At 45.5% G+C, this 27,633-nt stretch overlaps 1 long non-coding RNA gene across 1 annotated transcript; it reads left to right on the plus strand.

Moving 5' to 3' along the window:
• Window positions 1-149: 149 nt before the first annotated feature.
• On the plus strand, window positions 150-21,176 carry LOC145348146 (uncharacterized). The gene is made up of 3 exons (XR_013887912.1): window positions 150-249; window positions 660-692; window positions 20,539-21,176. It is a non-coding gene; the product is annotated as an uncharacterized LOC145348146 (long non-coding RNA).
• Window positions 21,177-27,633: the final 6,457 nt, after the last annotated feature.

Below are 27,633 nucleotides of genomic sequence, written 5' to 3' on the forward strand. Positions count from 1 at the left end.
CACTCTGAGATGCTCGCCCTCTCTCTTTCTCTCAATCTCTCTCTCTCTCTTTCATTTTGTCCCCCTTTCTCACATTCTCTCTCTCCAATGCTCACTTTTCCCTCTCCCTGATTCACTCAGTCTCTCTGATTCTCTCTCTAACAGAACTAAAGTCTCGCTCCCAGGTTGCTGTTACTGTCGGGATTGTGGTCGGGGTCCTCGTGCTCATCGCTCTCATCATTGTGGCTGTCGTCATCTACAAGAAAAAAGGTAGCAATTGGAGGGAAAATAGCAGCTCCTCACTGGGGGGAGGGATTCTGGGAGAGTATTCCAGGGTGGGGGTGGCTCAGGCAGTGGGTCTCAGATTGGTGTTGTGGGTGAGGGTGGGGGGTGGGTGGCACAGAGTGGGTGGAACATCCCCAGGGTTGGGAAAGGGAGGGTAGGGGGCTCATGATAAAGGGGGAGTGTCTGTGAATTGTGGGAAGAGTCTCAGATTGTGGATTGGAGTTCAGGGTATCTGTGACGGTTTCAGGTCAGAGTCATGGTCCAGGGTTAGAGTGGGAGTGAGGGTCTCGGGTTGTGGTGGGAGTGAAGGTTCAGAATTTGGCTGTGGGGGTTCCAGCCTCTGCCTCTGATTTTCTCTCCGTCTCATCACTCACTGAACATTCCTTGTTTTACAGGGAGAGGGGAGAGCGACAACAATCCTGCAAACGGTAAGGTGATCATCAAACACTGTGTGTGTGAGAGAGAGTTTACTTGTGTGTGTCACCATCAGTATGTGTGTGAGAACCTCTTTCTTTCTCCATGTTTCTCTTTGTCTCTCTCATTTTCTCTTTACCACATCCACAGTTTCTCTCTCTGATAATGAACAGTTTTTAATGCCTCCTCTTCCTTTAACAGCTTCTGTTAAAGGTGATTCCTCACCTTGCTCCTTCATGCATTCCTTAGGTATGAACTGTGTTGATAAATATTGGGAGCTGATCCTTCTAACTGGGATATTCCCGCTGGATTTAACTGTGCAATCTGGTGGGTGGGATGTGAGCTCAGTGTCTGTCTCTCGCTTGTATAGTCACTAAAGAGCAGCTCATCCAATCCAACACTGAGCTTTGAGACTGGCCGTCTGGAGACGGCTGCTCCTGTACAGTCTGAGGGTGGAGACATTGTGGGTATTGAGGTGTCGAAACATCACAGCCTCACCAGTCTCTGCTGAGATACTCAGTTTCCTTAACGAATTTGTAACACTCGATCTTTCATTGAAGTTGGTCACTGAGCTGTGCCGCTCCCACAGGATTTATTATCAGTCGTGTTTTGAGATGATTCTGATCATTTGCTGGATGTTTGGGTTGTGAAGTAGAATTTAGGAGTTTAGCTGGCGTTTGGGGGTCTGTCGGGTTTAGCTGGTGTTTGGGGGTCTGATGGGTTTAGCTGGTGTTTGGGGGTCTGATGGTGTTAGCTGGTGTTTTGGGGTCTGATGGGGTTAGCTGGTGTTTGGGCTTCTGATGGGTTTAGCTGGTGTTTGGGGTCTGATGGGTTTAGCTGGTGTTTGGGGCTCTGATGGGTTTAACTGGTGTTTGGGGTTCTGATGGGTTTAGCTGGTGTTTTGTGGATGGAATGTTCAATCGTAGAAAATTTATAATTGAGAGCGAGGCCATTCAGCCCATCGTAATCCTGCCTGTTGATGAAGAACTCTCCAGCCTAATCTTACCTTCCTGTACTCAGTCTGTAGCTCTGTGGATCAATACTCTTCATCTTGACATCCAAGAATTGATTGAATGTGGTGAGAGTTTCTGCCTCTACCATCCTTTCAGACAGTGAGTCCCGGATCCCTACCACCCTCTGGGTGAAAAACCCCTTCCTCATTTCCCCCTCTGATCTTTCTCCCAATTATTTTAAATCTGTGCCCCTGGTTTTTGACCCTCTGCTAAGTTAAATGTGTCATCTCTATTTACATTGGCTCCTCATAATTATATCCACCATGGGGACCTTGTCTAAAGCATTTTTAAAATCTCCCTTGACCACATCCACCCCACTGCCCTCATCAACCCTCCTTTTCACCTCTTCCAAATTTTAATTCAGCTGAGCCTGAATGAAGGTTTGTGCTGTTCCTCAAAATTGGTTCCAATAATTCTTCCAACACTGAAGTTACACTAACTGGGGTATAATTACTCAGATTACCTTTTCTTCCCTTTTCAATCCATGGTGTAATGTTGGCAGTCCTTTAATCTCCTTCCACACTCCTGTCGCCCGGGATGGATGATTCTGATGCTCAGAGCTTCTTGAATGTCCTCCCTTGCTTCTTTTAACCAGGAGATTTATCTACTTTGAAAACTCTAAAATCTGTTAATCCATCCTCTGTTACAATGTTTATTTGATTCAGTAATTCACATTCTTCTTCCTTAACAGCAATATCAGCATTGCTCCCTGTTACCCAAAGACAGTGGCAATGTATTTATTCACAATCTCGCCACATTCTCCACCCTCTCACACAGAGTACCTTATTGGTCTGCAACAGACCCTACCCTTTCCTTCTCCTTTTCTCTTCATATACTGAGAGAACATCCTTGGAGGTTGCTTGATATTTTCATGCCCTCACTTTACTTTCCTGGTTCCCTTTTAATTTCACGCTGACGCTGTCTGTCCTATTCCAGATTTCTGCAGTATTAGGTGTTCGGGGTCTGATAGATTTTGCTACTGGTATATGTGGGAGTTGGGTGGATCTGATGGATTTTGTTGTGGGTGTTCCAGCTCTGCTGGGTTTGCCTCAATCTATAGCGATGTATTTCTCTCTCATCTTCAGTGTCCCATTTGTAATCCAGGGATACCAGTCCTGAGATCAGTGGCACAGTGGATGCGAGAATCTGGGAAAATTTCATTGAAATGACAGTGATGGACTGATTTAAACACTACATATGTGACTCTCTGTGAATGGAAGTGTGGCAATAGTTTATTAGAAATTGCTCCATCTGGAGCTGCACTTTTGAAGCTATTCTGATCTGACCTGTTTATTCTGCACAGATTCTGGAGTAATAAGTCTCGCAACACTAAGCTGAAGTCCAAGGGATTTATCTGGAATTACATGCTTCTGTAGCGCTGCTCCTTCACCAGGCGATTATTGTTTACCCTGCACTGATTCTAAAGGTTATGGGTTGTCAGGCATTGCTCTATCAGGATCTACACTTTTTAAGGTATTCTGACTGCCCTGTGTTGTGGGGCTTTTTGGTAATCAGGCTTTTCTAGTTGTTACAACATTTTTCCCTTGACATAACCAAACCAAGTCTCACATCTATGCCAGCTATATAGCAAGAATCCCAGAAAGCCAGCCATTGTACAGAATTCAGAATTGCACAAGCAGTTATACTTTTGGACATGATTACAAATAACTAACATACCAATCAAGGTATGGGAGTTATCGCTATCCACTCACAACTATTGATTAAGGTTACAACATGCAAATGATACAAATGTTAAACACCAATCACCACCATTGCATGCCTGTTTAATTATGTGACACGATTGTGCCTTTAAGACTTGGAATATTTAAATCATCTCTCTGCAGTTTGTAAGCAGCTTTTTTTTGCTGTATTTGCCAACTTTTGTTCTAAGGTGTCATTACATTGCTGTTTAAATGGTTCAAATGAGGATTTGTTCATTTTTAATCTGGGCCTACTGTGATGTCCTGGAGCTTTATGAGTTTACAACGTTTTTCAATTGTGAGAGGAAAGAATGCTTGATAGGTCAGATGACAAGAGTTATTTCACTTTTGGTTTGGGCTGCTGGCTACTTTTTTAGTTAGAAGATGTTTGGACTTCAAACTGAAAGGCAGTATTTCCGTGCCTCTCTCCGTTATTAGAAATTCTGCTATGTTGGAAGCAATTTTTCTTGCCTTCCTGGAATGAAAACTGTGCTGTCAGTGGTTTGCTGGTTATTAGCCTGATGCTAGCAGTGGCTTCATCTCGACCTCAATGTCTGTTGGAAGTTACAAGGCTGACATGCCAGAGTTTCAATGCTATCCAAAGGACTAATTCACAACAGGCATTACTGAGTTGCAAACCACGTGGGTATTCTTATTTTCTGTGCTAAACGTGAAATTGATGTATGCTTTTAAAGATGCTTCTTACACTGGAAGGTGTATTTAATTGTTAAAGTTTATACACTAACATGGTACTGTTTTTGTTGTCCGTAATAATAAAGGCTATTGCTAATTTTCATTCTATTTGTTAAATGTATTCTTAAATAAATTTTTATTGAGAAACGCTCTCTAGTGGGTCATTTAAATCACAGCTGAAGTGAAACATTTCATGCTTTTTCTAGCCAAATTCAAAATGTAAAACATGGTTCAAGCTGACTTCATAAAATACCTTGGAGTTTCTGACCTGGATTATAACAATTATAATATCCAAGTAGCATGAACATTCAATCATATTAGCTGATCTAATAGAGGCAGCATAGTGGGGCAGCATGGTGGCACTGTTGGGCAACACGGTGGCACAGTGGTTAGCATTGCTGCTTCACAGCATCAAGGACCAGGGTTCAATTCCAGCCAGACACTTGTCTGTGTGGAGTTTGCACATTCTCCTATTGGACGTGTGGTCTTCCTCCGGATGCTCCGGTTTCCACCCACAGTCCAAAGATGTGTGGGTTAGGTTGATTGGCCATGATGAATTGACCCGAGTGACAGGGGCATTAGCAGCGTAAACGTGTGGGTTACAAGAATAGGGTCTGAGTGGGATTGTGGTCAGTGCAGACTCGATGGACCGAATGGCATCCTACCTGTAAGGATTCTATGATTCTATGAATTCATGTTGTTACAAGTTACCTATAACATCCTGTCTTGTGTCTGGGTTTGGAGATATCAAATACCTCTCCCATCTCCAGATGTCTAATTTAATGAACTCTTTCAGTTTAGTCGTCTTTGTTAATAAATGAACCTCTATTCTAGGCTTACCTTCCTTGTGCCGAGGCCTTGACGCTTACCTGGGTCAGCTTTAACAGAGACTGTGGTTTCTCTAATAGCAGCTTATGTATGATTATTAATACTTTCACTCTGTTTATCCTGTCTAGGGAGGCGATCTTACCTTTGTGCCCCACTGGCTGATGGTCAGGGTGAGCCGGTAATATGGTGAGCAAGTCGAGAAATCAGGTTCACAGCCGATTTCTCCCCTTTCACGATCTTACCCACACCAGACATCCGACAAGATCAGCCTCACATCCATTTCCAGTGCAAGGCTGAATATATCATTCAAATAAAATTTACATACTTTTTGTATTGAATTACAAGTCTGGGACGTTACCGTCTGGGTTCACGTGCCTCTGTGGCCTCACCAGGAGAGATTCTCTCCAGTGAGAATCACAGCTGGCCCCCACCAATGGGGAACTAGATGTAATGGCCTCGCTGGTAGAAATGGAGGCCCTGTGGCTCCCTGCGAGGGGTAACTGGAAGGGAGGTTGCCCCTTGTGCAATGCCAGTCTAGCACCCTGGCACTGTCAACTGAGTATCAGGCTACACCACGAAGGTGGGGCCTGACGGGACAGGCCTAATGGGGAGGGGCCAGACTGGGGCGGCCACCTGGTGCTGGTGGGCAGGAGTGAACCACTGTGCACTGTGTGACAGTGATCAGTGTGGGAGGGAGGGTCATGCTCTGGGCTGGCCATGGCAGGGGCCGGTGGGGTGGAGTGGGAGGTGGTGTTGGGCTTGCTGTTGTGTTGGGAGTGTCATGGTAGGCCATTGGTCCCCACAGTAGCGGGGAAGGGGTTCTGTGTTTAGGCCAGAGAGGCTGGCTGAGAACAGCAGGGGCTGAGTGACAGTCCTGTCTGCTCCCACAGCAGAGGGACCATTGCAAGGTCAGAAATGCACATCAAGAGGTGGTAACAGACAGTGATGGGAATATTTGGTGGATATTTGTATGTGGACTTTCAAAAAATACCACATGGGATTATTAGTGATGATAAAATCAGTCCTTTGCACATCTCTTTAGCTGGATCACAATGATCTTTTACCATTCCAGCCTCTCATTCCAGATTCAGATCTGGAAGATGCAGGAAGGTGACCTTTGTGTTCCTATCCAGTTCCACCTCCCCAAGCAGTCATTCCTGATTTTGATAACCCATCACACATCAAGGTGTGTGATACATGCCCGGTACTTCCACATGGAGTTTGGACTGCTGGCAGTGTAGAGGTATTGTCATTGGATAGGAATCCAGAAACACAGGATAAAGCTCTGGGAACCTGGATTGAATCCAATTATGGTAGAGGATGGAAATTGAACTCAATAAAAAATGAAGTCTACTGATGACCATGAAGCCATTGCTGACTGTTGTAAAAACCCATCTTGTTCACTAATGTCCTTGAAGGAAGGAAATCTGTCGTTCTTACCTGGTCTGCCCTACATGTAACTCCAGACCCACAGCAATGCGGTTGTCTCTTAAATGTCTACGGAAATGAATCAGCAGGATCAAGGTGAAGACTGTGCAATATTCATGCACACATTTCATCTGCATCACTGTAACCTTGTTCCACTGCTGCATCCACTTCGACAGAACTGCCTTGGGCTTTGCACATCATTGGGGTGAGAGGTGGTGGGAGAGTAGGGGAGCAGGATAAAGGGTACCAAACAAAAATTAAAGTTCCTAGTTTATTTATTAGTGTCACAAGTAGACTTATGTTAACCTTGCAATGAAGCTTACTGTGAAAATCCTCTGGTGCCTGTTCAGTTTCATTAAGCGAGAATTCAGCATTTCCAGTGCACCTCAGCAGCACAACCTTCAGAATGTGGGAGGAAACATGATCACCCAGACAAAACCCACACCAACATGGGGAGAATGTGCAGTCTCGGCACAGGCAGTTGCCCACGTCGGGAATCCAGGTCCCTGGCACTGTGAGGCAGGTGTGCCAACCACTGTGCCTATACACTGTCCTCTATACAAGGCCACAAACATCACCAAGAGTAAGTCAGCAAATTACCAGTCTAAACTATTTTCCTTTCTGTAAAATATATCTCAATACCAGATTACACCCATGATGATGCTCAGATGTGTGTATTGTGTATGCTTCCTAACACTACATCACTCTATCAAAGACTCTCCCTGGACAAACATCCCATTATTTTCCATTCTATCTCAACTGGGAGCCGTGGATAATATTGACAATCAAACATAATTTTTTTGACATTGAATTTGACTTCTGACACTAACATGTTTGCTCCTTAGGTGACATATCATTATTTAAGCAGAAGATTAAATGATACTTACATGTTTCAAATCATCTCTAATTGAGACAGTCCCATGTATAGTTTACTTCTTAACATTCATAGAAAGGAGATAAAGTGTATTTTAAAATCCAGCAAATTTCTCTTTAAGCATTATAAATTATTAATTCACATGTAATGAACTTGTGAATTCCAATTTCTTCTGCCCATTTTTCATGTTTCTTTAAGTGAGTGCGATGGGGCAGCACCAAGGATCCAAGTTCGATTCCAAGCTTGGGTCACTGCCTGTGTGGAATCTGCACGTTCTGCCCGTGTCTGTGTGGGTTTCCACCCACAGTCCAAAAGATGTGCTGGTTAGGTGCATTGACCATGCTAAATCCTCCCTTAGCAGCAGGTGCCTGAGTGTGGCGACTAGAGATTTTCACAGTAAGTTAATTGCAGTGTTAATGTAAGCCGACTTGTGACACTGATAAAATACTTAAACAAAAACTCCATTGTCTTGTGTGCTCAAGTCAAGATCTCCCATTCCCAAGCACTCTGTCTTGACAAATCACAAATATCTTCGAAATATCAAAGCCTTTGTACAAACTGGTATCTGCGGCTCAGTTTCCAATTCTTGTAGCTGTTGGAAATATTGTTACACTTTGCAGTATTGGACACAATTGTTACCTGTGCGGATGTGTGTGAGTTTATGAAACAGAGAAGGCTCATCCTGCTCAGAGTTGAATGGATTAATTCTAAATTAAAACATGTTTGGTGAAGGAATTCACTGTCACTGTGATTTCAAAAAGAGACTGGGTTACAATGTTCTCAGAGTAATGGCGGTTTCAGCAGAACAAAAATATTGCTTCAAGTCTTGTGGATTCACCAATTCAAATTGGATATTTCCGAATAAAAACCTTGGAGCAAAATGGATTAGAAGATAAAGTCCCAATTGTTCCCCAGGGTGATTTTTGTGAAGATTTTAAATACAAGAATAATCCACCAACAATCACCTTAAATTCCGCTCCTCAATTCGAAATAACACCGTCAAAATTGAAGAAACGACTCCACTCTGACAGATGTGGATTTGTATCTGGATTAGAAATCCACATGTTTCACCCGTTTCAATAGAGTTTCATTGTAGCGGTAACAAGTTTTCAGTTTCAAAACTTTGAAACTGTTCTCCCCCTTCAGACCTAACCATTTTCAGGAGAACACATCAGAGTTGGAGCCGGTCTGAAGGAACAGCAATGCAGAGCATTCACACAGCCTTTCCTCATTCACTAACAGGACATTTACACACACACATCTGTACACACAATTCTTTCTCACATCACTTCAAGTTTCATTCGGGATCTTTTCAACCTTACAAATGTAGCACGTGCCTTTTAAAAGGGGATAAAATAAATTCCATCACATCTTCTTTCTTCACTAATGTCTATTATTGAAATGAGGGGAAAACCGCGTTGAAGAAAACATTGAAGATTGTTACATTGAAACAACAGAGGGCGGAGTTTCCAACAGAGTGTGTTTCAATTCCAAAACTTCTTCCACTTAAAAAGTAAAACTTGTTTCATTTTCTCAATTCCGGGGACACAATCTGAAATTCCTTTCACTCACTCTCATTTCTATTTCACTGTAATTTTCCTGTTTAATTTCTCCCACCCGGAAGCCGAGGATCCGCTTCAATCCCGGTTTTGATTTGAAACTTATTTGAACTTTCTCTCTTTCCGACAACAGTCAATCCGGCAGCTCGTTTTCCATCATCTCAATGGCATTGCCCCAGGTCTGTCTCCCCGCGGTTACAATCCGGACAACAGCATCAAACTGCCTCAGTTCACCCACAATTTTCCAACTTCAACACAGAATTCACAGAACATCAACAATCTCCCCCTCCCCTCTCCTCTCCCTCTCTTCAGTTGTTGTCTGAATAAATTCAACTATCGATCAACCATAGAATCCTTGTTGTGTAGAAGGAGGCCATTCGGCCCCTCGAGTCTGTACCGACTTCCGAAATAGCACTTTTGCCCAGGAGCTGAGTTACTCTCCACCAAACTCCCAGCCTCTGACCCACTCTTGCAGCGACAGCGTTTAATTTCTTTTTTCGAACCTGCTTCTGATATTCCACCAACCAGACATCAACAGCCCATTTCTGAAAAGTAGCGAGATCCATTTCTTCATCCTGATTCAATAATCTAATCTTTGGTCTCACATCTCCGTGATCTCTCACCATTTGTTTCTTCCTGTCGACTTTCTCCCAAACATTCCAATTTCTCAAATCTTATCAAGCATCAAATCATCAAATACTGTTTCCTTGTGCACCAACTTTCAATTCAACTCTGTCTTTTTAAATAGTCAGCTTTTCAAATCAATTCCTTCCTGCACAAACACAGTAACTTCTCAAACACGGCTCAGCAAGCTGAGACCTATTGTTATCGCGATTGTTTCAATGGTACAAGGTTTAATGTAAGCAGCGACACAGCTCACACACTGAGAGAGACAGTATCAGTACAGGACACAGCTCACACACTGAGAGGGACAGTATCAGTACAGGACAGAGCTCACACACTGAGAGGGACAGTATCACAGAGGTACTGATAGTGCTTGTCCCTTTGTGTGCAGTGTTTCTGTGGGTGATGGAGTGTGAGGTGGGATTGCTGGGGTTAGATCTGAACCATAAGTCAGCAGAGAACGTGAGAGATAACAGCAAAGTAGTCCATTCAGCCCCTTGAACCTGTCTCGAGTTCCAACACAATCATAGCTGATATTCTGCCTCATCTTGTCTTTCAGTCCTGCTCTCTGTAACCTCCATTCCCTGAGATACCACAGATCTAGTTATCTTCAATATCTTCAGTCAGGATTCATCTTTAATTTTCCGGGGTTGTAAATCACAAAGGTGAGTGAAGAAATTTCTCGTCACTTTAACTGGTTCACCTCTTACCCTGGGGCTTTGCCCTCATGTTTTATTGCTCACCAACAGAAAGAATCTTTCAGTGTCTTACCAATGAAGCCCGATCAGAATCTAACCTGTTTCAGTGAGATCACTCAATTCTTTTCTAAATTCCAATGAATAATTCCCCAACCTGCACAACCTTTCCTCATAAAACAAATCCCAATCATTCCAAGAATCAGCCAGTTAAACCTTCTCTGTACAAATTCCAGGATAACTCTACACAGAATTGCAGTTTCAGGAATGGTCTTTAAATTTGTAGCAAGAATTTTTTGTTCTTTTCTCGAATCCCATTGCTATAAAGATGAAGGTATCATTTGCTTTTCTGATTGATTTCTGAAGGGAAGTCACATGGCACAGTGGTTAGTATTGCTGCCTCACAAACCAGGGACTCGGGTTCAATTCCGGCTTTGGAATCTGGATGTCCGTATGGAGTTTGCATGTTTTGCCTGTGCTGGTGTGGACTTACTCCAAGATCGCCGGTTTCCTCTGACATGTTGATTGGCCATGTTAAATTGGTGCTTAGTGTTCAAAGATGAGTAAATTCGGGGGATTAGCTGGGTAACAGGAATAGGGCCTGTGTAAGATGCTCTGGTGGAGCATTGAGTGCAGATTTGATGGGCCGAATGGCCTTCTTCTGCACCGTTGGGATTCTGTGATTTCTATCTCATGGATTTTTTGTGTTTCTTGCAGAGTGCACCTAAGTCTCTCATTGAAGAAAAAGTTTTCTACTTTTCTGTCCTTGCCAGCAAAGCTGAACAGCCCCACAGCTCTGCTCTCTGCCATTTCTGAGCAGTTCTAATGCTTTCCCACCATGTGAAACAGGAAGCCACATTTCACTTCCAAGACACACTCATTGTGCAATGTGCATTCACTGCTCTCACTGACAAAACTGTCTGACTTCATTGCACCTGAATTAATGAGTAAATAAATGTGGCCTGGTCTCAGAAATATTCTTGCACACAATTATTTATTACACAAAGCATTTTTGTCTGAAATCTGCAGAGATTACAACAGGTAACTGAGTCTGAGTGTGAAATTAATACTGTGCCTGTCTCCGTTTTAATATCATTAAGATTGTCTCTTTGATGGAAGTTTTCTAGGTAAAAAACAGACTTGACAAGGTTTCCTGGAACCAGTACTTGGTTTTGATCATCTGTGTCTCAGAGCCTACAATATAACAAAGTTGGATGCTGTCATGTCCCGCAGCAACCAGACAGGAGGTGAGTGCTCACTCTCCCAGCACCCGGGGATCCAGGTGGGAATGAGGAGAAACCCAGAGTGGATCAGGAACCGGGAGCCAGAGGCTGATTGGCTGCGATTGGAGATGTGACAGGAAATGTGATTGGCTGTGAATGTGTGGAGGGATTGAGGCTGGCTCTGATTGGCTGTGTGAGTGGGGGAATGGGGCAGAGTAGTTGATGTTGATTGGCTGGTCGGATGAGATCACCCAGTGAGACTGGTTCTGATTGGCTGTGTGCGAGTGAGTCTCATGGGACTGTCTCTGATTGGCTGTTTGTGTTTCTGATCCACAGCGATCCATGTCCACCAGCTGATGACTGGCTGTGACCTGAGGGATGATGGGACCACGAGTGGATTCATCCAGTATGGGTGGGACGGACATGATTTTCTCAGCTTCAACAAGGATCACATGGTGTGGGTGACCCCGGTGTCCTGGGGGAAGATCATCAAAAATAGTTGGAATCGGCTGTCTGATGACATTCAGGAATGGAAATATTACCTGGAGATGGAGTGTATCGAGTGGCTGAGAAAATACCTGGAGTACGGACAGAGAGAATTGAGAGTCGGCGAGTGAGGGGGGAGTGAGAGTCGGTGAGTGAGGGGGGAGTGAGAGTCGGTGAGTGAGGGGGGAGTGAGAGTCGGTGAGTGAGGGGGGAGTGAGATTCGGTGAGTGAGGGGGGAGTGAGAGTCGGTGAGTGGGGGGGAGTGAGAGTCGGTGAGTGAGGGGGGAGAGAGAGTCGGTGAGTGAGGGGGGAGTGAGAGTCGGTGAGTGAGGGGGGAGTGAGAGTTGGTGAGTGAGGGGGGGAGTGAGAGTCGGTGAGTGAGGGGAGGAGTGAGAGTCTATGAGCGAGGGGGGAGTGAGAGTCGGTGAGTGAGGGGGGAGTGAGAGTCGGTGAGTTGGGGGGAGTGAGAGTCGGTGAGTGAGGGGGGGAGTGACAGTCGGTGAGTGAGGGGGGGAGTGAGAGTCGGTGAGTGAGGGGGGAGTGAGAGTCGGTGAGTGAGGGGGGAGTGAGAGTCGGTGAGTGAGGGGAGGAGTGAGAGCCTATGAGTGAGGGGGGAGTGAGAGTCGGTGAGTTGGGGGGAGTGAGAGTCGGTGAGTGAGGGGGGAGTGAGAGTCGGTGAGTGAGGGGGGGAGTGAGAGTCGGTGAGTGAGGGGGGGAGTGAGAGTCGGTGAGTGAGGGGGGAGTGAGAGTCAGTGAGTTGGGGGGAGTGAGAGTCGGTGAGTGAGAGGGGAGTGAGAGTCGGTGAGTGAGGGGGGAGTGAGAGTCGGTGAGTGAGGGGGGAGTGAGAGTCGGTGAGTGAGGGGGGAGTGAGAGTCGGTGAGTGAGGGGGGAGTGAGAGTCGGTGAGTGAGGGGAGGAGTGAGAGTCGGTGAAGGAGGTGATGCCGGGACTCTCTATCTCGAGGTTCCTGTACTGACTCCTCTTTCTTTCTCTCTCAGTTGCCCCCGTCGTGTCCTTTACCCGTCTGGGTGATTCTAACCGGCTGTCCTGTGCCGTCACCGGGTTTTACCCTCAGGCCATCGAGGTGAATCTGTGGAGAGACGGAGTGGTGATTGGTGAGACTCTGTCCACTGGGATCTTACCCAATCACGACAGCACCTACCAGATCCGGAAATGGATCGAGTTTGATCCAGAGGACCAGGCCGAGTATTCCTGTCGGGTGGAACACAGCGGGATGAAGGAGACACTGGTGGTGATTTACGGTAAGACTGTTTCTCACTGTTAGAGAGGACCCAGCCTCAGAGCAGGATCACAGGAGGGAGGGTCAGTGCTGAGCTGTCAGCCCAGGACAGCCTGAGGCCTGAGATACAGAGAGAGGGAAATAAATATTAATCTTCAATGTGTTATATATCATGGCACCACCATTAGAGGGAAGTAATTGTGTGTCCGTGGATTTGATATCAAACATACCCCACGGTATCCTGCTGTATTTCAGTGCAACAGGATCCAGTGTGTTATGGCACATTACAGGATGGATAAGGCCTGCTGTACCTTGGGATATTACAGCACGATAGGGTCCGGTGCTTTTTGGGAAATAACTGGGATACAGGACCCACTGTCTTATTGGACATTACAGTGGGACAGGGCGCTGTGTATCATGAGATCCTTTGTTTGGTCAGGGCCCAGTGTATCCTGCGATATTACAGTATGAACAAGGCCAAGTGTATCCTCGGATGTTACTGTACACAAGGGCCTGGTTTACTCGGGATATTAGAGTATAACAGAGCCCAGTGTGCCCAGGGATATTATTGTACAACAAGACCCAGTCCATTTTGGAATGTTATTGTGGCATGGGTAGGAGTGGATCCTGGGATTACAATACAACAAAGCCCAGAATATCATGGGATATTAATGGATGACTGGTGTTGTTGTATCCTGCAATATTACAGTATCTCACAGCCTGGTGTATCCTGGGATATTACAGTATGAATGGTGTTGGTATATCCAGGGATATTACAGTGCAACAGAGCCTGGGTATCCTGGGATATTTCAGTATGACATGATATAGTGTTACATGGGATATTGCAGTCACATAGGGCCTGGTGTATCATTGAACATTAGAGTAAGTCCAGACCTGGGGTGCTCTGGGATATTACAGTATGGTGGGGCCTAGTGTATCTGGGATATTGCAGCCTGACAGAACCCACTGTATCCTGGGATACTGCAGTAATTCAGAATGCAGTGTATCCTGGGCTATTATAATAGGTCAAATCCTCGTGTATTCTGGGATATTGCAGCCTTACAGGGCCTGGTGTATCCTGGAATATTACTGTACGTGATGACCCAGAGTATCATAGGATATTACAGGAGGTAGGGCCCAATGTGCTTGGGGTATTAGAGGGTAGACAGGGCCTGGTGTGTCCTGGGATATTACAGGGGGTAGGGCATGGTGTTGCTGGGATATTCGAGGGTAGTAAAAAGTCTGACAACACCAGGTTTTAGTCCAACCTATTTATTTGATAATATACTATAATATTTCAAATAAATAGGTTGGACTAAAACCTGGTGTTGTCAGACTTTTTACTGTGTTTACGCCAGTCCAACGCCGGCATACCCACATCATATTCGAGGGTAGACAGGGCCTGGTGTGTCCTGAGATATTACAGAATAGACAAGGCCCAGGATATCCAAGGAACAATACTTTTCACTGTGTACCAATACATGTGGCAATAATGAATCAAATATTACAGTAGGACAGGACCCAATGCATCCTGGAAGTTTACTTCAGTCAGATTAAGATTAGTATTCAGAAAAATAATGGAATTCCTTCGATTGGAGACAATTCATGAAAATCTAGAATCAAATACGATAACAATGAATATTCAGCATGGATTTTGAACTGGAAAATGTTGTTTTACTCAGTGGATTTTTTGATGATGTAACAAAGGGAATAGACAATGCTAATATAATAGATATAATATATAATTTTTCAAATGTAATAGAAAAGGGGGTTCGTGATGGACTGATTGACAAGGTCAAAGCAAGTGGAGTTAGGGGATGAGTGACAGAATGGATCACTCACTGACTTTGAGACAGAAAACAGAGTGTGAGTAAAGGGAGTTATTTGGAGAGACAAAGTGGAAAATTTTTTTTTTTATTCATTCATGGGTCATGGGTGTCGCTGACTGACCAGCATTTATTGCCCATCCCTCCTTGCCCTTGAGAAGGTGGTGGTGACAGTGCTGTAAGGGAGGGAATTCTCGCGTTTTGACCCAGTGACCATGTAGGAACAGTGATATATTTCCAAGCCAGGATGGTGAGTGACTTGGAGGGGAAATAGCAGGTGGTGATTTTCCCATTTATCTGCTGTCCTTGTCCTTCTAGATGGAAGTGATCGTGTGTTTGGAAGGTGATGTCTAAGGATCTTCAGTGAATTGCTGCAGTGCATCTTGTCGATAGTACACACTGCTGCTACTGAGCGTTGGTGGTAGACGGATTGAATGTTTGTAGATGTGGTGCCAATCAACTTGGCTGCTTTATCCTGGATGGTGTCAAGCTTCTTGAGTGTTGTCTGAGCTGCACCCATCCAGGCAAGTGGGGAGTATTCCATCAGACTCCTGACTTGTGCTTTGCAGATGGTGTTTTGGCTCTGGGGAATGAGGAAGTGAGTTATTTGCCACAGTATTCCTCGCCTCTGACCTGTCCTGCAGGCAGGGTGTTTATGTGGTGAGACCAGTTGAGTTTCTGGTCAATGGTGACCCCAAGGATGTTGACAGTGGGGGATTCAGTGATGGTTACACCATTGAATGTTAAGGGGAGATGGTTAGAGTGTCTCTTATTGGTGATGGTAATTGCCTGGCATTTGTGTGGGGCAAATGTTATTTGCCACTTGTCAGCCCAAGCCTGGATCTTGTTGCATTTGAACAAAGGACAAAGAACAAAAACAGCCTGGGAAACAGGCCCTTCGGCCCAATGAGCCTGCGCCGCCATCGAGGACTGCTTCAGTATTCGAGGAGTCATGAATGGTGCTGAATGTTGTGCGATCATCGGCGAGACGTATAAGATGATGAATGGGATGGATAGGATAGAGGTGGAGAGACTCTTCCCACTCAGAAAGGATAGTAGGACTAGGGGGCACAGCCTCAAGATAAAGGGGGGACGGTTTAGAACAGAGCTGAGGAGGAACTTCTTCACTCAAAGGGTGGTGAATCTCTGGAATTCTCTGCCCATTGAAGTGGTGGAGGCTACCTCGCTAAATATTTTTAAGACACGGGTTGATGGGTTTTTGATAAGAGAGGGGATTAAGGGTTATGGGGAGAGGGCGGGAATGTGGAACTGAGCCACGACAGATCAGCCATGATCTTATTGAATGGCGGGGCAGGCTCGAAGGGCTAGTTGGCCTACTCCTACTCCTATTTCTTATGTACTTATGTTCTTATGAACATCCCCACTTCCGACTTTATGGTGGAGGGAAGATCATTGGTGAAGCAGCTGAAGATTTTTGGGCCTCGGACACTACCCTGAGGAACTCCTGCAGAGATGTCATGGAGCTGAGATGACTGATCCTCCACAACCACAAATATCATCCTATGTACCAGGTCTGACTCCAACCAGCGGAGAGTTTGCCCCTTCTGATTCCAGTTTTGCTCGGGTTCCTTGATCCGCACTCAGTCAACTGTGGCCTTGATTTCAGGGGCTGTCACTCTCACCTCACCTCTGGAATTCAGCTCTTTTGTCCATGTTTGAACCAAGGCTGGAATGAGGTCAGGAACTGAGTGACCCTGGTGAAACCCAAACTGGGCGTTGCTGAGCAGGTGCTGCATGATAACACTGTCAATGACCCCTTCCATCACTTTACTGGTGATCGATAGTAGACTGGGTGGTAATTGGCTGGGTTGGGTTTGTCCTGCTTTTTATGTCCAGGCCATACCTGGGCAATTTTCCACATTGTTGGGTAGATTCCAGTGTTGTAACTGTACTGGAAGAGCTTGGCTTGGGGAGAGGCAAGTTCTGGAACACAAGTCTTCAGTACTACTGGTGGAATGTTATCAGGGCCCATTACCTTTGCAGTATCCAGTACCTCCAACCGTTTCTTGATATCACGTGAAGTGAATCGAATTACCTGGAGACTGGTATCTGAGATGCTGGGGACCACTGGAGGAGGCTGAGATGGATCATCCACTCGGCACTTCAGGCTGAAGATTGCTGTGAATAATTCAACTTTATCTTCTGCACTGATGTGTTGGGCTCCTCCATCATTCCACAAGGATCAGTGTTGGGATCACTGTTATTCACAACTCACACTCCATAATTCGGATATTGGAATCAAAAACACCATTTCTTAAATTACGGATAACACCAAATTGGGGGAATTATTTGATATTGAGGAGAACGGGAATAAATTAATAGGACATTAATAAACTTCATCAAATAGTTGGTGAATAAAGTTCAGCACAGATAAACGTGAGGTATTTTTCAGTTAACGATGAATAGGGAGGGTTGAGAAACAAAGGATCTTGGTGTAAAAATACACCAATCAGTAAACATACAGTTACAGGTTAGGCAATAAGCAAAATACAATCAAAAACCAGGTTTTACTTCTGGAGGAATAGAATTGTAAAGCAGGGATGTTATTGCCAAACTTTGGTTAGACCACATTTAAAGACCATGTGCAGCTCCAATCACCATTTGATACAAAGGATATAGAGTCGGGGAGAGAGTGTAGAGAAGATTTACAGAGATGATTCCAGAAATGAGTGGGTGGAGATCTCAGGAAAGGATTAACCGGCTGGGTCTCTGCTCTCGGGAAAACAGAAGGCTGAGGGCTGATCTAATCGAGGAGTTTTAAATTTTGAAAGGTTTTTTATAGACAGACACATCGAGAGTGTCCCTTTTGTGGGAAGAGCCTATCCAGTGGCCATCAATACAAGAAACCCAATGGGGAATTCATGAGAAATCTCTTCACCCAAAGAGTGATGAGAATGTGGAGCTCGCTGCCACAGGGAGTGGCTGAACTGAACAGTATAGTTTAAGGGGAAGATAGACAAGCAAATGAGGGAGTGGGGAATAGAGTTAAAATGGTTGAATTAGATGAGGAATGATGGGAAGAGGCTCAAGTGGAACATAAATACCAGGATCAACTGGATGGGCCGGATGGACAGTTCCTGTGTCCTTTTTCCTGTGTTTCCTGATTCTCCCTCTCTCTCTGATTCACTCTCTCATTCTCTCTGTCTGAGCTTTCTGTATCTCTCATTCACTCCCTCACTTACTCTGAGATACCAGCCCTCTCTCTTTCTCTCTCTCTCTCTCATTTTGTCCCACTCTCTCACATTCCCTCTCTCTGATTCTCACTTTTCCCTCTCCCTGATTCACTCAGTCTCTCTGATTCTCTCTCTAACAGAACCAAAGTCTCGCTCCCAGGTTGCTGTTACTGTCGGGATTGTGGTCGGGGTCCTCGTGCTCATCGCTCTCATCATTGTGGCTGTCGTCATCTACAAGAAGAAAGGTAGGAATTGGAGGGAAAATAGCAGCTCCTCACTGGGGGGGAGGGATTCTGGGAGAGTATTCCAGCGTGGGGGGTGGCTCAGGCTGTGGGTCTCAGGTTGGTGTTGCTGTGGGGGGGGAGGGGGGGCGGTGGTGGTGGCACAGAGTGGGTGGAACATCCCCAGGGTTGGGAAAGGGAGGTTAAGGGGCTCATGATAAAGGGGGAGTGTCTGTGAATTGTGCGAAGAGTCTCAGATTGCGGATTGGAGTTCAGGGTATCTGTGACAGTTTCAGGTCAGAGTCATGGTCCAGGGTCAGGTAAGAGTGAGGGTCTCTGGTTGTGGTGGGAGTGAAGGTTCAGAATTCTGTTGTCGGGACTCAGTGCGAGTGAGAGTTCCAGCCTCTGTCTCTGATTTTCTCTCCGTCTCATCACTCACTGAACATTCCTTGTTTTACAGGGAAAGGGAAGAGCGACAACAATCCTGCAAATGGTAAGGTGATCATCAAACACCGTGTGTGTGAGAGAGAGAGTTCAATTGTGTGTGTCACTGTCAGTATGTGTGTGAGAACCTCTTTCTTTCTCTGTCTCTCTTATTCTCTCTTTATCTCATCCACAGTCTCTGTCTCTGATAATAAACAGTTTTTAATGCCTCCTCTTCCTTTAACAGCTTCTGTCAAAGGGGATTCCTCATCCAGCTCCTTCACACATTCCTTAGGTATGAACTGTGTTGATAAATATTGGGAGCTGATCCTTCTAACTGGGATATTCCCGCTGTATTTAACTGTACAATCTGGTGGGTGGGATGTGAGCTCAGTGTCTGTCTCTCGCTGTATAGTCACTAAAGAACAGCTCACCCAATCCAACACTGAGCTTTGAGACTGGCCTCCTGGAGACGGCTGCTCCTGTACAGTCTGAGGGTGGAGGGATTGTGGGTGTTGAGACACCCAGAAATATCTCACCCTGGACAGGTTCTACGAAGCTGCTGAATTTACTCAAGGAAGTCAGAATTCCCAGAGATATCCCTGAAGTCGGCCACTGGGGTCTGTCACTCCCACAGGATTTAACTTCAGTCGTGTTTTGTGGTGAGTCTGATCATTTGTTGAACGTTTGGTGTGTGGAGTAGAACTCAGGAGCTTAGCTGGTGTTTGGGGGTCTGATGTGTTTAGCTGGTGTTTGGGGGTCTGATGGGTTGAGCTGGTGTTTGGGGCTCTGATGGGTTTAGCTGGTGTTTGGGGCTCTGATGGGTTTAGCTGGTGTTTGGGGCTCTGATGGGTTTAGCTGGTGTTTGGGGCTCTGATGGGTTTCGCTGGTGTTCCATAGATGGAACATTGAATGTTAAAACACCCATGCTTTGGAGTGGGCCATTCCGTCCATTGAATCCCTGCCTGATAATGAAGAGCTCTCCACATAAAACAATCACCTCTGCGTTCTCTCCAATATAATAAAAGCTTTTGTGTAATGTGCTGACCAAACTGTTTGCAATGCTTCAGCTGTAGTCTATCTGGTGTTGTTTGCAGTTTTAGCAAACCCAAGTTGTGCACCTTGGCTAATAAAGGAAAACATGTTGTATACTTTCTTAATCATGTTATTAACCTGTCCTGATACCTTTCCCAGTCTGTGGACACACACTCCTGGGTCCCTCTGTCCCTCCACATTACTCATTATCCTCCCATTTTTGGGGGATTCCCTCTGTCTTGTTAATCCTCCGAAAATCCATCACCTCTCACTGCTCCGGATTGAATTCCATTTACTACTGTTCTTCCCAACTGCCCAGACCATCTCCATGTTCCTGCGGTCTGACGTTTTTCTCCTCACTGACACTCACACGGACAATACTTGTACATCTGTAAGCTTCTTCTTCATTTTCCCTACATTAGAAGCTAAACATTTGGCATAATTTATAGAAAGCAAGGGACCAAGTTCTGGACCCTGAATCCCAAAGCTCACCACACAACCCTACTTATCACCTCCACCAACAGATCAGGTTCGTCTGAACTGAGGTTCCCTCAACAAATCCGTGCTAACTTTCCTTGATTAATCTGTGCCTTTCTAAATGAAGTATTTTTTTCCCAAGCACACTCTTTGTTTTCCCAATTTTTCTTCTGTTTTCACCCCTATGCTTCCTGAACTCCTCCAGCTTTCTGCAGTTTTAGGTTTCAGGGCTCTGCTGGGTCTGATGGGTTTTGTTGGGGGTGTTCTACGTCTGCTGGGTTTTCCTCTTTCTGTAATAATGGATTTTTTTTCTCTTTCCCAGTGACCTCCCGCATCCTGTTAAGTAATCCAGAGAGATCAGTGGGAGGAACGGATGAGACAATCACTGAAGCTTTAACTCTCTCGAGCTGACAGTCAGTGACTGATGGCGGACCTATATCTGTAACTGTGTAAATTAAACAGCAAATAGCTGTGAGTTTTCTACTGGGGATGAAGTTTTAAATCTGCATAGACCATAGGAATCATAATCACTGACTCCCAATTTACTCATTATGTCCAAACTAAAGAATCCCTACACTACAGGAGGCCATTCAGCTCATCATGTCTGCATCGACAACAATCCCACCCAGGCCCTATCCCCATAATCCCATGTATACACCCTGACAGTCCCCCTAACACAAAGGAGCAATTTAGCATGGCCAGCCAAACTAACCTGCATATCTTTGGAGTATGGGAGGTAACCGGAGCACCCGAAGGAAAGCCATGCAGACAGTGACCTGATGCCAGAATTGACCCCAGGTCCCTGGCACTCTGAGGCAGCCACTGTGCCGCCCAGTTTACTCACTGTTTTCACTGAGAGATGGAGTAGGTGTGTGCAGTGAGTGCTGTGTTCCCCAGGACAAGCCCCGGGTTTCAGTGTGTTGTTAATGTTTCAGATGACAACAAGAAGTCTCACACCACCAAGTTAAAGTCCAACAGGTTTATTTGGTAGCACAAGCCATTAGCTTTCGGAGCGCCCCTCCTTCATCAGGTGAGTGGGATTTCAGTTCACAAACAGGGCATATAAAGACACAAACTTAATTTACAGAATAATAGTTGGAATGCGAGGCTTTACAGGAAATCAATTCTTAAAGGAACCGACAATGTGAGTGGAGAGAGGGTTAAGTACAGGTTAAAGAGATGTGTATTGTCTCCAGACAGGACAGTTAGTGAGATTTTGCAAGCCCAGGCAATTTGTGGGGGTTAGTGTGACATGAACCTAAGATCCTTATTGAGGCTGTCCTCATGCGGATTCATGTCACACAATCTGTAACTCCCACGAGTGTGGTACTGCCAGAAGGGCTGTACTCAGGGAGTGCGGCACTGCCAGAGGGGTGTACTGAGAGAGTGCGGCACTGCCAGAAGAACATTATGAGGGAGTGCCGCATTGCCAGAGGGATGGTATTGAAGGAGTGCTGCACTGCCAGATGAGCAGTAAAGATCTAGCAACTCCAGACTGGGCATCCATGAGGTTCTGTGGACCAACAGCAGCACCAGAATTGTACTCAACCACAATCTGGTCTGGCATATCCCCCATTCCACCATTTCCACTAAACAGAGGATTATCCCTCATTCAATGAGGAGTGAAGGAGGGCATGCCAGGAGCAGCACTAGGCATATCTGTAAATGACACCTTGCTGATGACACCAAGATTGGGGGAACGGCAAATTGTGCGGAGGGTGTGGAGAGTCTGCAGAAGGACCTAGATAGGCTGGGCGAATGGGCCAGGAAATGGCAAATGGAATTTAATGTTGGCAAGCGTGAGGTGGTCCACTTTGGTAGGAATAATGGTAGGAAGGATTATTACTTATGTGGCGAAAAACTGCAGCAGGCGACGGTGCAGAGGGACCTCGGGGTCCTTGTGCATGAGTCGCAAAAACCCAGCTTGCAGGTGCAGCAGGTGGTCAGGAAGGCGAATGGGATGCTGGCCTTCATCGCGAGGGGGATTGAATATAAAAGTAGGGAGGTCTTGCTGCAGCTGTATAGGGCATTGGTGAGGCCGCAGCTGGAGTACTGTGTGCAGTTTTGGGCGCCGCACCTGCGCAAAGATATTTTGGCCTTTGAGGGAGTGCAGAGGAGGTTTACTAGGATGATACCGGAGTTGAGGGGGTTGAGCTATGAGGAGAGGCTGAATAAACTAGGCTTGTACTCATTAGAGTTTCGAAGAATAAGGGGAGATCTCATTGAGACGTATAAGATGATGAATGGGATGGATAGGATAGAGGTGGAGAGACTCCTCCCGCTCAGAAAGGATAGTAGGACTAGGGGGCACAGCCTCAAGATAAAGGGGGGGCGGTTTAGAACGGAGTTGAGGAGGAACTTCTTCACTCAAAGGGTGGTGAATCTCTGGAATTCTCTGCCTGTTGAAGTGGTGGAGGCTGCCTCGCTAAATATTTTTAAGACATGGGTTGATGGGTTTTTGATAAGAGAGGGGATTAAGGGTTATGGGGAGAGGGCGGGAAAGTGGAACTGAGCCACGACAGATCAGCCATGATCTTATTGAATGGCGGGGCAGGCTCGAAGGGCCAGATGGCCTACTCCTGCTCTTATTTCTTATGTTCTTATGTTCTTATGTTAAATGAGATGTTAACCTGATGAAGCTACAACACAGAACTACTTGTGTGCTAAACAGCAAAAGCAGCAAGGGACAGACAGGACTAAGTGACCCCAGAACCAGCTGATTGGATCCAAGTCTGCAGTCCTGCCATGTCCAGGCGTGAATGGTGGTGGAGAATTAAACAACTCACTGAAGGAGGAGGCTCCACAAATATCCCACCCTCAATGTCTGGGGAGTCCAGTACATCAGTGCCAAAGATCAGGCTGTAGTGTTTGTAACAATCTTCAGCCAGAGTTGCTGAGTAAATTGTCTGTCTTGGCCTCCTCCAGAAGCCCCAGCATCACAGGTGCCAGTCTTCGGTTCACTCCACACAATATCAAGAAATGGATGAAGGCACCGGATACTGCACAGGCTATTGGGCCTGACATATTACAGCAATAGTACTTCAATCCACTCTTGATCATCAGTAAAGAAATGGGAGGAGGTCATGAATGGTGCTATCAAGTGGCACTTAGCAAGGACATGGACAAAAGGGCTGAACTCCAGGGGAGAGGTAAGAATGCCATTGACATCAAGGCAGAATTTGACAGAGTGTGACATGAAGGAGCCTTAGCAAAACTGGAATAAATGGAAACTGGGGGGAAACCTTCCGCTGGTTGGAGTCATACCTAGCACAAAGAGAAATTGTTGTGATGGTTGTATGTCGATCATTTCGGCTCCAGGACATCAGTTTCTCAGAATAGTGTCCTAGGGCCAGCCATCGTAAGCTGTTTCATCAATGATCTCTCTTCCATCCTCAAGTCAGAAGTGGAGATGTTCGCTGATGACTGCACAATGCTCAGTACCATTCACGGCTCCATGCTCAAATGTAGCAAGACTTGGACAATATCCTGTCTTGGGCTAACAAGTGGCAATTAACATTGGCACCACACAAGTGCCAGGCAATTACCATCTCCAGCAAAGAGGCTGTAACCATCTCCCTTTAACTTCAATTGCGTTATCATCGCTGAATCTCCTGAATTTACTGAAGACTGGTACCTGTGATGCTGGGACTTCTGAATGAGGCCAAAATGGATAATTTACTCAACATCCTGGGGGGTACCATTGATCAGAAACAAAACTGGACGAGGTATATAAATACTGTCACTACCAGAGCAGATCAGAGGTGAACAATTCAACCTCCTGACTCCCGAAAGCTTGTGCACTATCTACAAGGAATAAGTCAGGAACGTGATCGAATACTCTCTAGTTGTCTGGACAAGTGCAGCTCCAACAACACTCAAGAAGCTCCAGGACAAAGCAGTCTCCCTAACTGACATCCCTTCCACAAACATTCAGTTCCGATGAACAGTGAGAACATCCTTCAGCGAGTGTTTACTCGTTGACAAATGCACTGCAGAAACTCACCCAGGTTCCTTAAGCAGCACCTTCCAAACCCCTCCCCCCGCCCCCGCCCCATGTCCATTCTCTGTAAATTAGTTTATTCACTATGTTTTCTTTGCCAGTACTAACAATGTAAATTTCCCCAATCTTGCCCCTTGGTTTCCCTCCTTTGCTGATATTTGGTTTGTATTTCATTTGGTGAAAGACCGATTTAAACAGCTGTCATTTAATAAAACAGCCCAAGAAACTTCCTTGTAAAAGGAAATATGACACTGATCCTTATCAGAGGATGTGAGGCCATTGAACAAATGATGTCTCCATTGCACCACAAGGCCTCTACACTTCTGCATACTTGCACTGGTGTTTCAATTCCTACTTTAATCTTCTGTTCAAAGTCATCTTGACATGCTCTTCATTGACCCAGGAGGAAGAACTAGTAAAACGCAGAAACAAGAATACTGCTCCGAACTGGACTTGTACACTTTCAATCAAACACCATTAAAATGGGGTAACAAGATTAATGGTCTGTGCTGGTCTTGTACACTTTAAATGGAACATGAGTAAAATGGGAAGTAAGAATATTGGTCCAAACTGGCCTTGTGGACTTTAAATGGGACACCCGTAAATCGGGAAACGGGGATACTGGTCTGAACTGGTCTTGTATACTTTAAATGGAACACGAGTAAAATGGGGAAATAAGGTTACTAGTCTCAAATTGTCTTGAATACTTTAACTGAACCAGTATAAGAGGGAAATAAGAATATTGGTCTGAACTGATCTTGTATACGTTGAATCAGGAAACAAGAACACTGATTCTGACCTACTCTTCGATACTCTGAATCAAGTACTGACAAAGTGGGGAAATATAAATACTGGTCTGAACTGGTTGTGTATGCTTTAGTTTGGAACACCAGTAAAATGCGGAGATAAGAATCCTGGTCAGAACTGGTTTTTCCTGTTCGGAAAACTTTGATGATTTCTCCCATCATGCTTTGTGGTAAACCCTCCCACAAATCCTTGTTTTGTATTTGTCAAAATCTCTCAGCCCCATGGAGATTGGCAGGATACATTGCACAATCAACTTCATCATTCAAACTTGCACAGTCTTCCAAAAGAGATATCATCTGAAACTCGTCAAAGGAGATATAAATAATGGTGTCTCCAATAAATTTATTTTCTTCCTGGTGAAGCCATGCAAATCATACTACAAATGCTCCATCTGATGAACCTTCCTGACTTTTGTTTACTTCTCAAAAGACCAAAGGGGATCTTTTGTCTTGAGATCTCCTTTGAATGTCCAACGGGTCATGGCCAGACCACCAAATATATTTCTCTTAAGTTAATCAACATGGACACAAATATCTCTAAGAGAAAGCAGCCAAAGTATTAGCCTCAGCTACACTGAAACATAGATTAACACCAACTGATATATTCCACTGAACTGCATCTAAGGTGAGTGTTTCTGATTCTTTCCCAATTCCAGGCATCAATATATTTTGCTTATTTGTTCCTTCTCATAAGCAACATTTTATTTTCTCAGAGCTAACCCACTGCACTGTGCCCCCATGACCTATTTTAAATTTAAGATTGTCCCATATTCAAACAGCAATCTTGTTGGGCTGAGAAGTTATGTTGCATTTATTTCTTCCCAAATAAAAAATATATTTTTATCCCAAGAAATCACCCAGACTGAGGGTGAGATTTTCCGGTTGCCTCTGCCCTGAGACTGGATCTTTCCACATGAGGTCAATCGACCTTTAAATGGTCGGTCAAATTTCCCATCCTGTTCGTGCTGATTCTTGTGGTGGGCAGATTGGAAAGTTTACCACTGAATCACAGAATTGATACAGGGCAGAAGGCGGCCATTTAATGGTTTTCCCATTAACTTTCATTGTGAAAACTAAAATGGTTATTTTTAATTCATTTGTGGGACACGGGCGTCACTGGTTGGCCAATATTTATTGATGTGGAGATGCTGGCATTGGACTGCAGTAAGCACAGTATGAAGTCTCACAACACCAGGTTAAAGCTTTATTTAAACCTGTTGGACTTTAACCTAGTATTGTGAGACTTCTTACAGTATTTATTGTCCATCCCAGTAGCCCGAAGGCAGTTGAGAGGCAGCCATATTGCTGTGGCTCTGGAGTCACATGTAGGCCAGACCAGGTAAGGCCGGCAGATCTCCTTCCCTAAAGGATGTTAATGAACCAATTGGCCCATTGAGCCTGCACCTACAACAATCCCACCTCGGATCTATACTCAGAACCCCACACCTTTACCCCACTAGCCCCCCTGACACCAAGGATTAATTTGGCACAGCTAATCCACCGAATCTTCTCATCTTTGGGTTTTGGGAGGAAAGCAGAGCACCTGAAGGAAAGCCATGCAGACACAGGGGATAACGTGCAAACTCCACACAGACGGTGACCCAAGGCCGGAATTGAACCCACGTCCCTGGCGCTGAAAGGAAACTGTTGCCACTGTGCTGCCTCGGTTTCACTGTGTTGGTGTTTAGCGGTCTGATTGCTTTTGCTACATCACCTCATTTTCTTTTCTGTCGATCCTTCTAGCCCTGCCCTGTCCCCCCACCCCGTCTCCCCACCCCCATCCAACGACCACCCCGCACATTCAGACTCTCCTCTTTCATAAGAACATAAGAAATAGGAGCAGGAGTAGGCCATCTAGCCCTTCGAGCCTGCCCCGCCATTCAATAAGATCATGGCTGATCTGTCGTGGCTCAGTTCCACATTCCCGCCCTCTCCCCATAACCCTTAATCCCCTCTCTTATCAAAAACCCATCAACCCGCGTCTTAAAAATATTTAGCGAGGCAGCCTCCACCACTTCAACGGGCAGAGAATTCCAGAGATTCACCACCCTTTGAGTGAAGAAGTTCCTCCTCAACTCCGTTCTAAACCGCACCCCCCTTTATCTTGAGGCTGTGCCTTCTAGTCCTACTGTCCTTTCTGAGAGGGAAGAGTCTCTCCACCTCTATCCTATCCATCCCATTCATCATCTTATACGTCTCAATGAGATCTCCCCTCATTCTTCTAAACTCTAACGAGTACAAGCCTAATTTATTCAGCCTCTCCTCATAGCTCAACCCCCTCAACTCTGGCATCAGCCTAGTAAACCTCCTCTGCACTCCCTCCAAGGCCAAAATATCCTTGCGTAAGTACGGCGCCCAAAACTGCACACAGTACTCCAGCTGCGGCCTCACCAATGCCCTATACAGTCGCAGCAAGACCTCCCTACTTTTATATTCAATCCCCCTCGCTATGAAGGCCAGCATCCCATTCGCTTTCCTGACCACCTGCTGCACCTGCAAGCTGGGTTTTTGTGACTCATGCACAAGGACCCCGAGGTCCCTCTGCACCGTTGCCTGCTGCAGTTTTTCGCCACGTAAGTAATAACCCTTCCTACCATTATTCCTACCAAAG

Source organism: Carcharhinus amblyrhynchos, chromosome 9 (genome assembly GCF_965287045.1).
Source record: "Carcharhinus amblyrhynchos chromosome 9, sCarAmb.v2.hapA, whole genome shotgun sequence".
Taxonomy (NCBI): domain Eukaryota; kingdom Metazoa; phylum Chordata; class Chondrichthyes; order Carcharhiniformes; family Carcharhinidae; genus Carcharhinus; species Carcharhinus amblyrhynchos.